A 14,896-nucleotide genomic window follows, 5' to 3' on the forward strand; every position below is an offset into this window, starting at 1 on the left:
GTCTTTTCTCTGATGGAAGATTATTATTACTAATTCAGCTTCCTCACTCATAATTTGTTCAGATTTTCTATTTTTTTATAATTTAATTCTTTCTAGCTTATCAAATCTGTTGATATATAGTTGTCTATAATAGTCCTATTTTTTGTATTTCTGTTGTGTCAGTTGTATGTCTCTTTTTTCATTTCTGATTTTATTTGAGTCTTTTTTCATTTTTTAAATTTTTTATAGATAATGGTGTGTTAGATTTGTTTTTCTTTCCAAGAAAGCAACTTTTCACTCATTGATCTTTTGAATTATTTTTGCACCGTCTATTTTATTTATTTCTTCTCTGGGCCTTATTATTTTATTTTATTCCCTATATCAATCTCGGGTTTATTTTCTTCTTGTTTTTCACTTTCCTTGTCAGATTGTTTATTAGAAATCTTTCTTCTTTTGTTATGTGGGAGGATACTGCTATTCACTTCCCTTTCACAACTGTTGTTTGTTGTGTCCCATAGGTTTTGATATGATGTTTTTATTCTCATTTGACTCAAGAAATTTACCTTTTAATTTCTTCATTGACCCAATGGTTATTTGGGAGCATGTTGTTTAATTTCCATGTATTTGTAAATTTTTTGTTTGTTTTTGATTTCTAATTTTATACCAATATTGTTAGAATATATACTTTATATGCTGTCTCTCTTCTTAGATTTGTTAAGACTTGAATCCTAACATGATCTATTCTGGAGAATGTCTCAAGTGCAGTTGAGAAGAATGTGATTCTGTAACTGTTAAGTAGAGTATTCTATAAATGATTGCTAGATCTATTTGGTCTATCAGAATTTCTTTATTTTCAATTTCAATTTCTAAATTGAAGTTTTTCTCTTGATAACTTAAAAATTCGGTTTTGACAGTTTAAGTGTAATGTTCCACACACACACAAAGACAGCTTACTTCTTCAGTCAGTCCACTTGGAATATAGTTGTTTATTTATTGTTTTAGTGCCTTTTTTTGGCGGGACAAGCACCAGGTAAATCCAGTTGGCCATCTTGCTGATGTCACTGCTTCCTATTTACTTTCTTAACACCAGAGAGCAGAGTTTGTGATCAAAATCTTAGCACTTTAAATTCCCTGTGGGTAAGTACTTTTTATACCTTTGGGTTGATAATGAAAATAGTTGAGCCAGTTGTAAATATTTCCTTTTGGTATGTGACAGTACATTTTTTGCAAGATAAATGACTATAATTTAAAGAAAATTATCTGCTGGCCTCTTTCTATGTTGTTTCATTGACTAAAACACTGTGACTAGATCAACAGTTTCAGATTTAATTAAAATATTAAAATTGCACTTATATGGGTGGCAAACAATGACATGGAGAGATTGAGTCTTTTGCCCAAAGTTACATGGCAAATTGGAGGTGGTGTCATCATTAATACAATTTATTATCAGGGCAATAAGTGGGTTTGAATTTGCAAGGATAAGAAACTAACCTCAAAACACAACAAAGAAGAATGATTGATGAAATCAATGAGAAGATGGCTCACCACCAAAGAATTACGTTTGGCACTACTTTTATGACTTGCTTCTTATACTTGATCTCAAAGCACTATATGATGAAATTAAGAAAACATTTAAAATGTTCAGCTTATGAAATGTATTTGTTTCCTAAGATGGCATGCTCATTCATGACACTTGGGTTCAATGCACATGTTTAATGGTAAGAAATCTAGCTTAGAAAAATAATAAAACAAGGAGCCATCAAAGCCCAAATCCGCAGTCATTTTTAAGACACTGTTAAATGTTGCTTGCATCATTAAAAACATTTTCATATGTCTATCACTGAATAATCATATACCCAATCTTAGGTAAAAATAACTGCATTTGCCAATAGTTTGCAGTTGAAATAAAAACAAAACTCTTCAGCCAGAGAAACCTTTTAAAATATTTCAGTATTTGCCTATATCAATTTCCTGACATATATTAACTAACTTACGCTCTCAAGAGGTATTTTTTCAATGACAGATTGTGCAGGTCCTTTTTCTCAAGCAATTTATGGTTTAGAAAGGCAAATCAGCAACATATATATTAAGAAATTTTATTAGGTATTTATGTTAAAAATATTGCTCCACTTTGTAAATATGTGAAAAAATTATGTATGGTGGGTTTATTTCAAGATGTATTTAAAAATTTTTTTATTGAAGTAAAATATACATATAAACTTTGCCATCTTTACTATTTTTAAGTGTACAGTTCAGTGGAAATACATACATTTATATTCTTTTTCTCTCCTATATACCTCCACCCACCAATTTTCATGAGATCCACTTTTTTTTTAGCTCCCATATATGGGTGAGAACATGCAATGCTTGTCTGTCTGTCCTTGGATTATTTATGTAAGAAAATGACCTCCTGTTTCATCCATTTTGCTGCAAATGACAGGATTTCATTCTTTTTTATGGCTAAATTATATTCCATTGTGTATATATGCCACACTTTTTTTATCCATCTATTCATTGGTAGATACTCAGGTTGATTTACATTTTGGCTGTTGTGAATAGTGCTACAATAGACATGAGAGTGCAGATATTTTTTGACATATTGACTTCCTTTCTTTTGGATATACATCCAGTAGTGAAATTGCTGGACCAAATGCATGTTCTATTTTTAGCTTTTTGAGGAACCTACATACTCTTCTTCATAGTGGCTGTACTAACTTTCATTCCCACTAACAGTGTATGGAGGTCCACCTTTCTCTGCATCTTCACTAGCATCAGTTATTGTTTGTCATTTTGATACAAGCCATTTTAACTAGGGTGAGATTATACCACATTGTGATTTTGATTTGCATTTCTCTGATTATTAGTGATGCTGAATTTTTTTTGTATATATTTGTTTACCATTTATATGTCTTCCTTTGAGAAATGTCTGTTCATATCTTTTGCCCATTTTTAAATTGTATTATTTCTTTTATTATTGAGTTGTTTGAGTTCCTCTTATATTCTAATTACTAATCCCTTGTCAGATGGATAGTTTGCGAATATTTTCTCCCATTCTGTGGGTTGTCTATTAACTTTATTGTTTCCTTTGCTATGAAGGAGCTTTTTATTTGGACATAATCCTATTTTTCTATTTTTGCTTTAGTTGCCTATGATTTTGAAATTTTACACAAGAAATCTTTGCCCAGACCAATGTACTGGAGTATTTCCCAATGTTTTCTTCTCGTAATTTTATAGTTTCAGGTCTTAGATTCAAGTCTTTAATACATTTTGATTTGATGTTTGTGTATGGTGAAAGGTGGGAGTCTAGTTGTATGCTTCTGCATATAGTTACCCAGTTTTCCTAGCATCCTTTATTGAAAAAACTGTCCTTTTCTCATTGGAAGGTTTTGGAGCCTTTATCAATGATGATTTGGTTGTATATGCATGAATCTGCATTCTATATTTCATTCCATTGGTCCATGTGTCTGTTTCTATGCCAGTACCACCCTGTTTTGGTGACTATAGCTTTGTAATACATTTTGAAGTAAGGTGGTGTGATGCCTCCAGCTTTGTTCTTTTCGCTGAGGATTGCTTTAGCTATTTAGGGTTTTTGTGGTTTCATATAAATTTTAGGATTATTTTCTGTTTCTGTGAAGAATATCATTAGTATTTTGATAAAGGTTGTATTGAATCTGTAAATTGCTTTGGGTAGTATTGCCATTTTAACAATATTAACTCTTCCAATCCATGAGCATGGAATATCTTTCCATTTTTCGTGTGTGTCATCTTCTATTTCTTTCATCAGAGTTTTGTAGTTTTCCTTTTTAGATGTTTTACTTCTTTTGTTAGATTGATTCCTAGATATTTTAATTTTTTGTAGTTATTATAAATGGAATTTTCTTCTTGATTTCTTTTTCAGATTGTTCACTGTTGATGTATAAAAATTTACTTATTTTTTTATGTTGATTTTGTATCCTGCAACTTTACTGAATTTATTTATTAGTTTTAATAATTTTTTTAGTGGAGTATTTAGGTTTTTCTAAACATAAGATCATGTCATCTGTGAATACAGCTAATTTTTTTCTTCGTTTCCAATTTGGCTGCCCTTTCTTTCTTTTCTTTCTTCCTTTCTTTTTTTTTTTTTTTTTTTTTTTGTGAGAAAGGGTCTTGCTCTGTCATCCAGGCTGGACTGCAGCAGTGGGATCTCAGCTCACTGCAACCTCCACCTCCTGGATTCAAGTGATTCTCTCACCTCTGCCTCCCTACCAGCTGAGACTATAGGCACCCGCCACCACACCTGCCTAATTTTTGTATTTTTTTGTTAGAGACAGGGTTTCGCCATGTTGGCCAGGATGGTCCTGACCTCAAGTGTTTCGGCCTCCCAAAGCGCTGGGATTAAAAGTGTGAGCCACTGCACCCAGCCTGTATGCCTTTTATTTCTTTCTCTTGCTTAATTGCCCTGGCCTTTCCAAATTTTTAAGTGTGTATGTAGGCACATCTGTTTTTTAAATTATTTTATTATTTCAATCCTTTTAAGGAATTCGGTTTTTTAGAGATGGCATCTCACTCTGTTTCCCAGGCTGGAGTGATCTTAGTTCACTGCTGCCTCAAACTCCTGGGCTTAAAGAATTCTCCTGCCTCGGTCTCATAGGAAAATCACTTGAACCTGGGAGGGGGAGGTTGCAGTGAGCTGAGATCGTGCCACTGCACTCCAGCCTGGGTGACAGAGAAGGCTCCGTTTTAAAAAAACAAAAAGCTGGGAGGGTTACGCTAAGGGATTATATTCTGGATTTAATCCCTGTCTGTTACCAGCTGCCTGAAAATTTCCTGATAGTTTTTGGGGCCCTATCCTGCCTCCCTCATATCTGCCTATCTACCTATTCTAACAATAATATCTGCCTCATAGGGCTGATAAGAGGATTAAATTAGTTAATATACCTAAAGGACCATCAATTGTGGCTGTCACATAGTAGTAAATTAATAAATATCATAATCATTAATGATAGTATTATTTCACCAAAGCAGCCAAGTTACTTTATTGAAGAAAATAAGTTTTAAAGTTAGTTATATAAAAATATTTTAATATTGCACAAGTGAAACCATGAACTCATTGATTCCTTTTATTTCACATTCAACCAGTTATGATAATGGGAAAACATAATCTGAATGTAACATTTTCTTTTTATTTATTATATGACACACTAGCATTTAGCTCATAATTTTTTTTTTTGACATTTTTTACCCATAAGAGTTAGTTTCAGCTCTACATTCTTGCTTATAGTTTCTTGAATCCAAGTATGGTATTCCTCACTTTTCTTATGAACAGGGAGACTTTTCTGAACAGGGAGACAGCACAATTTCATAGAAAATACATGCATGTTTGAATTGATTTTTAATTTTTGCATAAAATTTTAATTTGTGTGTAACCTATGTGTATCTTAGTGGACAAATGATTTAATTGCTCTGAACTTGAATATCCTTAGATCTAAATTGTAAACTAGAAAGCATACCTTGCAGGATTATTGTGTTACCTATTATATATTTAAAATAATTTGCAAGTTGATGGCACATAATAGATAATCAGTGATGGCATAAAGTTAAACAGAAACAGCAGAAAAGAAGCAACATTTCCAACATGTAATAAAAATCAGAACAAAAATAAGACTTTTCACCTTTAGTTTTGGAAAAAATTAAATATTTAAAAATTATGCAGTATGGCAGATGGTTGGAAAAAACTGGAACCCTTACAAATTGTTGATGAAAAGATAAAGGGGTCCATTCTGTGGAGAACAATTATGTAGTGTCTATCAATGTTTAAAAGACAGTCTTTGACCCAACAATTCCACATTTATTTAACTTAGATAACAGATGAAAATAAGTGCAACATGCCAGAAATCCAGTAAAGAAGTTCAAGTATCAGAAGAGCATGAATCAAAACCAAGTGCAAGAAGAGGCACCTTGACATTGAACTAAAGGCCACCAGGTACTCACTGGGTCAATGACTCTTCTCATTTTTATGTAAATATGAATCATCAGGTGAACTACTTGAAATGCACATTCTCGGACTAATTTCTATTTTTAGAAAAGCTGATGATTCTGGTCCTCAGAACATACTTGAAATACCAAGGTTCAAGTACTTCCTGGTAAAGGAGTACTTAAACAAAAGAGTAAAGAAATGGACACTTCAGTCCCCATGTCCACCCCTCCATGCCTGTGGCCAATAGCACTCAAACTGAGAACACCTTTTCTGATAACCCCATACTGTGTCCAGAATCTAGCCCAACATAATGTCCCATTTTCCAAGTGTAAATCGCTCAGGTATACTTGCAATATGTTAAAATGTTAAGCCCCTTTCATATTATTTCATGTGGTGGTAGGGGGAGTGATGGTGCTGGTTTCAAACTTAGACATGCAGCAGAATAAGCTGGAAAGCTTGTTTAAATGAAGACTGATCAGTCCAGTCTGGCTGCTGGGTGGAGTTTTAGATTCAGTAAATCTGAGATGAAGCTGAGAATCTGTCCTTTCATAAGTTCCCAAGTTATACAGATGCTGCTGGTCAGGGACCACAATTGGAAAACCACTATCTTAATGCAATTGCTTCTGTGCAAGAAAACCAAAACCAAAGCCCAAACAAAAAAGTTCATGCCAATACTAAGTGACAAAAACCAAAAAGCTCTAATAAATTCAAAGGAAATATTTTTCTTCTCGGAATAAATCAAACTGGAAAAGCAGGCCCTCTCTATCCTCCCAGAAGAAAAGGGAAACAGGATTGGAGAGGCAACTTCAAAGCAAAGGTCACTCCCTGGAAAATGCCCCACATCCAAGCTGAGAACAGTAGAAGTGTGCAAAAAGAAAAGTCTTAATCACCCTGTGAAGCAAGAGCAACCTTGATTCATAAGATGTGTAAGCATTGCTCTTAAATGTAACACTAGATAAGGATTCATCTTGTGAACGGTAGGAAGAGGGAAAATACCTGACACATACCCATTCATAACCATTCTCTTGATAAGTCTGTTGAGGTGAAGTACTCCAGGTTTAGTTGTAACTTTTTACATAAAACAGGAAGAAGAGAAGAAGTTATCCGTGACATTCTTACTTTCCTCAAGCAGTAAGACTAAAGAAATAATCAAAGAGAAGCAAATGTAGAAATGTAATGTAATTCTTTGGATAGAAATAGTGCCTTTAGGAATAAAATTAGGTTTACTTGACAAAGTTTATACAGGGAATAGGATAAACTTGGGGTTGTTAGTGAGCTTGTAAATTGCCACTGTTACTAAGCAACTTTTAGAATACTTATTGTGAACATCAGTAAGCTTGTGGATGGTTTTTCTTTCTATCCCTGATATTAATTGAACTAAAAATAAACCAGACGTTTATCCAGAATGATTTACCACATCAATTATAAATGATTGTTTTACAAAATTTCCTCTCAGATTTTTAAATCTTGGATTTTTTAAGATGAATCAACACCTTACTTTGAGAAAAAAGAAATTATTTACTTCTGAAATTCGTTTGCAAGTTAGCCAACAATGATAATGTTTATCCTAAGAGGTGTAAAAGATTTCCGGGGGCATAAGTTTCCTCTTTAAAAAGGGAAAGTAATTACTAGATTTAGAATAAATTTCCCCAAAGCAGAACCTGGAATTTCACCAACCCCTTTAAGTTCTTTAAGCCTAATAGTTTATTTTTGTTGTTTTTAATTATTGTTACTATATAAAATTCAAGACAGTTTTACATATAAACAGCTAAAAATGAAATTTCCCCAGAGTGCATTAAGGGGGTTGATGTTCCTTCTAGGATTTGTGTGTTGTCTATCATTTAATGTCTCTCTCTCTCTCTCTCTTTTTCTCTCTCTCTCTCTCTCTCTCTCTCTGTGTGTGTGTGTGTGTGTGTGTGTGTGTATGCTTATCTGTGTAGTATATATATTTATATACTTTTATTTGCAAATAATTTGTACCTTGCTTTTTTCATGCAGCACTGTGGAGAGTTTTCTATGTTTCTTCTTTTTTTTTAATTTTTATTTTTTTTTGAGACGGAGTCTCTCTCTGTCACCCAGACTGGGGTGCAGTGGCGCAATCTTGGCTCACTGCAAGCTCCACCTCCTGGGTTCAGGCCATTCTCCTGCCTCAGCCTCCTGAGTAGCTGGGACTACAGGTGCCTGCCACCGCGCCCAGCTAATTTTTTTTTGTTTTTTTTTTTTGTTTTGTTTTGTTTTTGGTATTTTTAGTAGAGATGGGGTTTCACCATGTTAGCCAGGATAGTCTCAATCTCCTGACCTCGTGATCTGCCCATCTTGGCCTCCCAAAGTGCTGGGATTACAGGCGTCTGCCACCGTACCTGGCCTGTTTATTCTATATCAAGATGTGTAGACCTGTATCATTCACTTAATAGTGGTATGGGATTTCATAATAGAGACACTAGTTCAGTTTAATATTTGTCCCAGTGATAACTTTAAGCTATTACCAGCATTTTTGCTGCATCAATCAATGCTGCAATCAATGTTCTTATAAACACAACTTCGTGTACATGTACAACAGCTTCCTAGATGGCATTGCTGGATCAAAGACTACCTACCTTCAAAATTTTGATTGATTATGCCAAATTATCCTCCATAGGGTTTGTATCAATTTGTCATTCTACTAACTGTGAGAGTTCTATTTTATACATCATCTCTCATACTGAATGTTATTAAATATTATTTCCCAAATTAATAGGTAAAAATGACATCTGGTATTCTTTAGGTTTATGATTGTTTATTAGTTAAGTTGAAAGGAAAGTGAAGACTTCATTCTGGTAATAGCAGGAGGAAGAAGGGAATGAGGGCAACAGCAGCATTCACAGAATATTAGGTAATGTAAAAGCTCAGCTGGTGAAATAGAAAGACCTCAGAATACAGTGGCCTAAATAGTAGGTAAGTTTCTCTCTGTCTCTCTCTCTCTCTCTCTCTCTCTCTCTCTCTCTCTCTCTCTCTCTCTCTATCTCTCATGAAATGTCTGGCCAGTGTGGGCTGCTGGGGCAGCTCTGTTGCAGGTGATTATTCAGAAACTTATATTTATAGCATTTGCTACTCCTAGGATATGATCCTCTTCCGTATGGTAGAAGCTGGGTTCCCGCGTATCTATGCAACCTGTGGGAAGGGGATACTAGGGAGGTTGAGATGTGGTTTCTAGCTAGATGTTCATGCATTCAAAACCCCAAACACTAGATTTTAGCACTTTTTACAGTGGAAGTGAGAGGTGACAACGTGCTGGCAGCCCTCGCTTGCTCTCCGCGCCTCCTCCGCCTCAGCGCCCACTCTGGCTGCACTTGATGAGCCCTTCAGCCCCCCCCCCCCCGCACTGTGGGAGCCCCTCTCTGGGCTGGCCAAGGCCAGAGTTGGCTCCCTCTGCTTGCCGGGAGGTGAGGAGGAAGAGGCGTGGGCGGGAACAGATGCTGTGCAAGGCGCTGGCAGACCAGCACCAGTTCGGTGGGCATGGGCTCAGTGGGCCCACACTCAGAGCAGCCAGCTGGCGCTGCTGGCCCTGGGCAGTGAGGGGCTTAGCACCTGGGCCAGCAGCTGCGGAGGGTGCGCCAGGTCCACCAGCAGTGCCGCCCACTTTTGCCCTGCTCAAATTCTAACCGGGCCTCAGCCACCTCCCTGCAGGGCAGGGCTCGGGACCTGCAGCCCACCATGCCAGAGCCCTGCCCTGCCATGGGCTCCCACGCAGCCCAAGCCTCCCTGACAGGCACCACCTCCTGCTCCCCCGTGCCCAGTCCCATCCACCGCCAAAGGACTGAGGAGTGCGGGTGCACAGCGAGACTGATGGGCAGCTCCGCCTACAGTCCCAGGTTAGCATGTACTAGGTGAAGCCAGCTGGGCTTCTGAGTAGGGTGGGGACTTGGAGAATTTTTATGTCTAGCTGGAGGATTATAATGCATCAATCAGAACTCTGTGTCTAGCTCGGGGTTTGTGGATGCACCAATTAGCACTTTGTATCTAACTGATCTGGTGGGGACTTGGAGAACTTTTATGTCTAGCTGGAGGATTGTAAACGCACCCATCAGCACCCTGTGTGTAGCTCAAGGTTTGTAAATGCACCAATCAGTGCTCTGTGTCTAGATAATCTAGTGGAGACTTGGAGAACTTTTGTGTCTAGCTAAAGGATTGTAAATGCACCAATCAGCACTCTGTGTCTAGCTCAAGGTTTGTAAATGCACCAATCAGCACCCTGTCAAAACGGACCAATCAGCTCTCTGTAAAATGGGCCAATCAGCAGGATGTGGGTCTAGCTCTGGGGTCAGTTAAGGGAATAAAAGCAGACTGCCCCAGCCTGCATCCCTTTCCACATTGTGGAAGCTTTGTTCTTTTGCCCTTCACAGTAAGTCTTGTTGCTGCTCACTCTTTGGGGCTGTGCCACCTTTATGAGCTGTAACACTCACCACGAAGGTCTGCAGCTTCACTCCAAAGCCAGAGAGACCATGAACCCACCAGAAGGAAGAAACTCCGGACATGTCCAAACATCAGAAGGAACAAACTCCAGACACACCATCTTTAAGAACTGTAACACTCACTGCGAGGGTCCGTGGTTTCATTCTTGAAGTCAGTGAGACCAAGAACCCACCAATTCCGGACACAGAAGTGATGCTCCTGACAGCTGCTTCTCAAATGGACGAATTGTTGCTTTGCTCCAAAATTCTATGTATATGCCCTGTATGTGCTGGAGACTTCGTATAGTGTCCCTAGGGATGAGAAAAGAAAAATGTTTGCCAGTTGAATAGTTGCTATCCTATTAAGCAGGAGCTATGTTAATTTTCACCAGTCTAGATATCACTTTTAGAATAACAGCTAAAATCAGATAAAATTGTTGATAATTCACAGTCATTCTCCAAAGACCATCTAACCATTTTCCCTGGGGTTGATTTGCAGGGTCCTCAAAAACTTCCTAGGTCTAGAAACTGAGTGAGAGGCTATAAGAGGTCATGAATCCACCCCCGTCTCTTTGGCAACTCAAGCCAGATTGCTGTTTAGAAGACATACACTTTTTGCAATTATATAGATCAAGTAATACCTCATCAACCACCCATCCACTTTATTACAGGGAACATTGTCATTAGCCACCGCCACAGATTCCTGCAGGTCAAAACACTGATTGCCACCCCATCTCTGTGACTGATTATGGTAATTGCAACCACCTTTTCTCTGAAGGTTAAGCACTACCACATGGCCTTTCCTACCCCAGGATTCCATTATTCTCATTTAAATGAGAGATTTCTTCTCTCATAAACAAGAAATGAGAGATCCTAATACAATGGCAGCATCCCCCACCTTTATTTTCAGTTTGTCAAAGAGCCACTTCAAAACTTTCTGAAGATGCTATTCTCTTCTTTGTGAATTTTCTTATTTGCTTTGATGGAAAGAGTATTATTTTTTTAATGCCTTCACAGAAAAAGGTACAGTGTTCTCTGGATATCGTGATGGACAGACAAGGAAGGTGTATACATTGCATATAATAAATCAGCCTCAAGACCTTAATTCTTTAAAGTCTTGTGTTTTTTTTTTTTTTCTTCCAATTAGATCAAGAAAGTTCTGGCAGATTAATATCATGAAATGTTGTTTTTCATTAAATCCAGGCTTCAGTAGCCAACAAAGACAACTACTAGAGGTGCTTACAGTTGCCTTGGCTGGCACACTAATTCAAAATACTGGGTAAGTGCATATATTATCTATTGATGAATTGGTTCAATTCACCATTGTATTTTGTCTTCTTCAGTATAACACTCTTAGAAACCATCCCTACACAGTTTATAAGGTTCATGATTATTCAGTTTTAAAAGATCTTTTAAGTTTTATGATACATACTGTCTCTTTATGAAATAGGGTTATCAATTCTATACCTGAGGGCTGCTGAGATATAACTCTAGTTATGGGTACAGAGGCAATGAGAGATAGTGTGTGTGGGGGGGTGGCTTTTGAGAAGAACTGGCATCCCTTTGTGAGTCAAAAGCGCAGATTAGGTCATTGAAAGGTCTTTCTACATAGGAAGTTTATTTTTCTAATACCAGGAAAGAAAGGTTCCTTCTTTTTGCAAAACAATCTTGAGTTGATTTGGAAAATCAAAGTGTACACATTCAAATGGGTCTATCCTATCCAAATATCCTTATCCCCAGTCTCGCAGTGCAACTTCTCAGCCAATGCCCTAAACTTATCATAAGTGCTTTGGTAATGATGTATATTTATAAAATGCAGCAATTCTGCTACTTACACAATTATACATTGGGGCCCAGTCTTCAGGCATGTCTGTCCTGCAGTTACGAGATATAAGGGATTCTTTTAAGATTCACTATAGGAGCTGTCTAGTTCTCCACTAGTGCTTTGTGTTTGAAATTTAAGTTGCTGTGCACTTTTCTTGTTTTTTGTTTGTTTGTTTGTTTGAGCTCCCTGCATAGTCATAAGTAGGTAGCCAGCCCATACTTTTTATAATTACCAGTATTGACATATAAATGAAATGCAACAGGAATTGGATACCTGATCCTCCATCCTATGCCAGCGCTGGCAATAATCCGAGTAATTATGATACCACAGCAAGCCATTACCTATCTCCTATTTTCCTTCAGGAAGATAATGCCTGCATCCAACACTTAACAAACCAGCTTCTGAATAACCTATTAAGGAGCTACTTTATGTGGCTATTCCTGGTAGTAAATACTGTATTATTCAGAATCCCTACAGGAAACGATTCTTCCCAGATGGTTCAAATGCAGAGACTTTAATGAAGGACTACTTATGGATGTGTGTGGGGGGTGAAGGGATAGTGAGGCATCCATGGACTCACATCAGTAAGAAAACATTACTCCAAGGACAGAAAGGTCAGGGAGGAAATGAAGTTACTCAAGCACAGAGGGAGCTAGGATTATTAAAAATATGGGCCATCTGGTTGAAGCATTGGTCTTGGAGGGATGCGGCTAGTGCTAAATATACCTGCCAACTCATAGAAACATAAGGGAAGAAATACTCTTACCTCTCTTTTTTGTATTCGCCAATCTCCTGCCAGTGCTTCCAATCGCTGAACTGAACTGGGAACCAATCAACAAGGGAAACCAGGAGATGCAGTCCCTGAAGTTCAGCCTCAAGTAAGGCAGGGGAAGAGAATATGTAAATTTGTGGAGAAGAGTGGTGATGGTGGGAGCTACCAATAAAAACTATCAAAAAGGTAATTATCTCACATGTCATCTCATTTTATCCTTGTACAAATGCTATCAGCATTTCCCTGCATTTTATAAATAAGGAAAGTGAGGGTCAAAGATATGTTGCTAGTAAATTGCTTAAGCTCACATAGCTAGTAAATAGCCGTGCCAAGGATGAAGCCAGATCTATCTAGTGCATATTTCAGTCCTTCCTCTGCCACACCATATCGTGACTTAAACATTTAGATCTCAGCATGAAAATGAAAAGAGACTGAAAGTGATAGAGTTGGTATGGGGAGTGGGCACACACAAAACATGCGTTTTTGACATTCTTGAAACAATTTTAAATACATGTTCTTAATAGAATTTATAATAATATGAGATTATTTATTTACAAATTTTTCACTTACTTGAACGTAGGGCTCATGAGGACAATGATTTTGTTTTTCTTCTTTACTGCTATATTCCTGATGCTAAGATCATTGCACAAAATTTAGTAAATTTTCGAAGAATATTTGTTGAATTAAAAACTAAAGAAATGAATAAATGAGTGGGTCAGGATATATGCATGTTCCTTTGGAAAACTAGTAGCATAGAATTGTAGCCTGAAACAATAAAATTTTAAATAACTCTTCATACTATTGAGCATTTCCTGAATATTTCCAGGAAAAAAATATATCAAGTTATATAGGTATCTATTTTCTTGTTTAAATATGACAATCATAGTTACAGCTATACTAAACACAATCAGTTCTGTCTTCACTGCAAGTTTTAGCCTCTATGGTAACAAAATAATATATTGACCACAGTAACCTTTTAAACACTTATTAAGAAAGTTATCTAAAAATTATTTCTCTTCTTTAAGATTAAAGTCACTTGTCCCTTCATCTTTTCCTTATACAAATATTTCCAGATAAATTACCCTTTTGGGTGCCCTCTTCTGTGAATGGTTCAATTGTTCATTAATTTTCTGAAAATGTTAATACTTGGTAACATAAACTTAATATCGTTCTCCATATGTTTACTGACTTGTCAAGAGCAAAGTGGGGTGATTGCCTTCCCTTTTTAGGAAAATATATCTCTATTAATTAACCTATTTGGGAAATATATCTCTATTAATTAACCTATCAGTAAATATCAGTAAAACAATTTTCCATTGTAGCCATAGTCTGTTGTTAATTCAAATTGAATATGCAGGGAACTAAAAACATTAAGTAATTTTCACAAAAACTACTCTTAAACAAGATTCATTGTGTATAGGTCTACCTGATAGTCTTAAGACCAAATGTTGAGTTTAGCCACTGACAATTTGCAGAGTGCACCCATATGTGTTTTGCCCACCACTTTATCTGTAGCATGTAGCACAGTAACTCATATACAATAATAAAAGGAATAATAATGATAAACATTTATGAGTGCTTGCTTATTTTCCAGGCACCGAATACGTATCAGATTACTGTTTCAGTCACTAGAGTTGGCTCCTGACTAGTTAGTGAGACTTTATCATTACCAGTTTTGGTGACATATCTTAAATTCCAGGTTTAAGATGATAGTAGGAATTAATTGTGATGAACCCATTCATTTCCTTGTAATGTCTTTTAAGGCTCACTTGGGACTGAATAGAGACCTCAGATTCTAGTCTATTTGATCTGCATAGACTCACAATGAGTATTGTCAGAGCTGTTTCATCCCATTTACTTAGCACTTGCTTTTTGTTACATTTTCCCTTTCTAATTTCTTATTTTTTTAGGTAACTTTTTGTATAACTTTCCTT

At 36.8% G+C, this 14,896-nt stretch overlaps 2 long non-coding RNA genes across 2 annotated transcripts in view; both read left to right on the forward strand.

Moving 5' to 3' along the window:
- LOC144340714 (uncharacterized) overlaps positions 1 to 11,470 on the forward strand; it is a 74,761-nt gene extending 63,291 nt beyond the window's left edge. Inside the window, exons 2-3 of the long non-coding RNA XR_013416985.1 lie at positions 5,820 to 5,941; positions 10,318 to 11,470. This is a non-coding gene — a long non-coding RNA (uncharacterized LOC144340714). The remainder of the gene's footprint in view (positions 1 to 5,819; positions 5,942 to 10,317) is intronic.
- Positions 11,471 to 11,510: 40 nt separating this feature from the next.
- Positions 11,511 to 14,896, forward strand: part of LOC106998165 (uncharacterized) — a 48,894-nt gene continuing 45,508 nt past the window's right edge. The window contains exons 1-2 of the long non-coding RNA XR_013416986.1: positions 11,511 to 11,644; positions 12,990 to 13,148. This is a non-coding gene — a long non-coding RNA (uncharacterized LOC106998165). The remainder of the gene's footprint in view (positions 11,645 to 12,989; positions 13,149 to 14,896) is intronic.

Source organism: Macaca mulatta, chromosome 4 (genome assembly GCF_049350105.2).
Source record: "Macaca mulatta isolate MMU2019108-1 chromosome 4, T2T-MMU8v2.0, whole genome shotgun sequence".
Classification (NCBI taxonomy): domain Eukaryota; kingdom Metazoa; phylum Chordata; class Mammalia; order Primates; family Cercopithecidae; genus Macaca; species Macaca mulatta.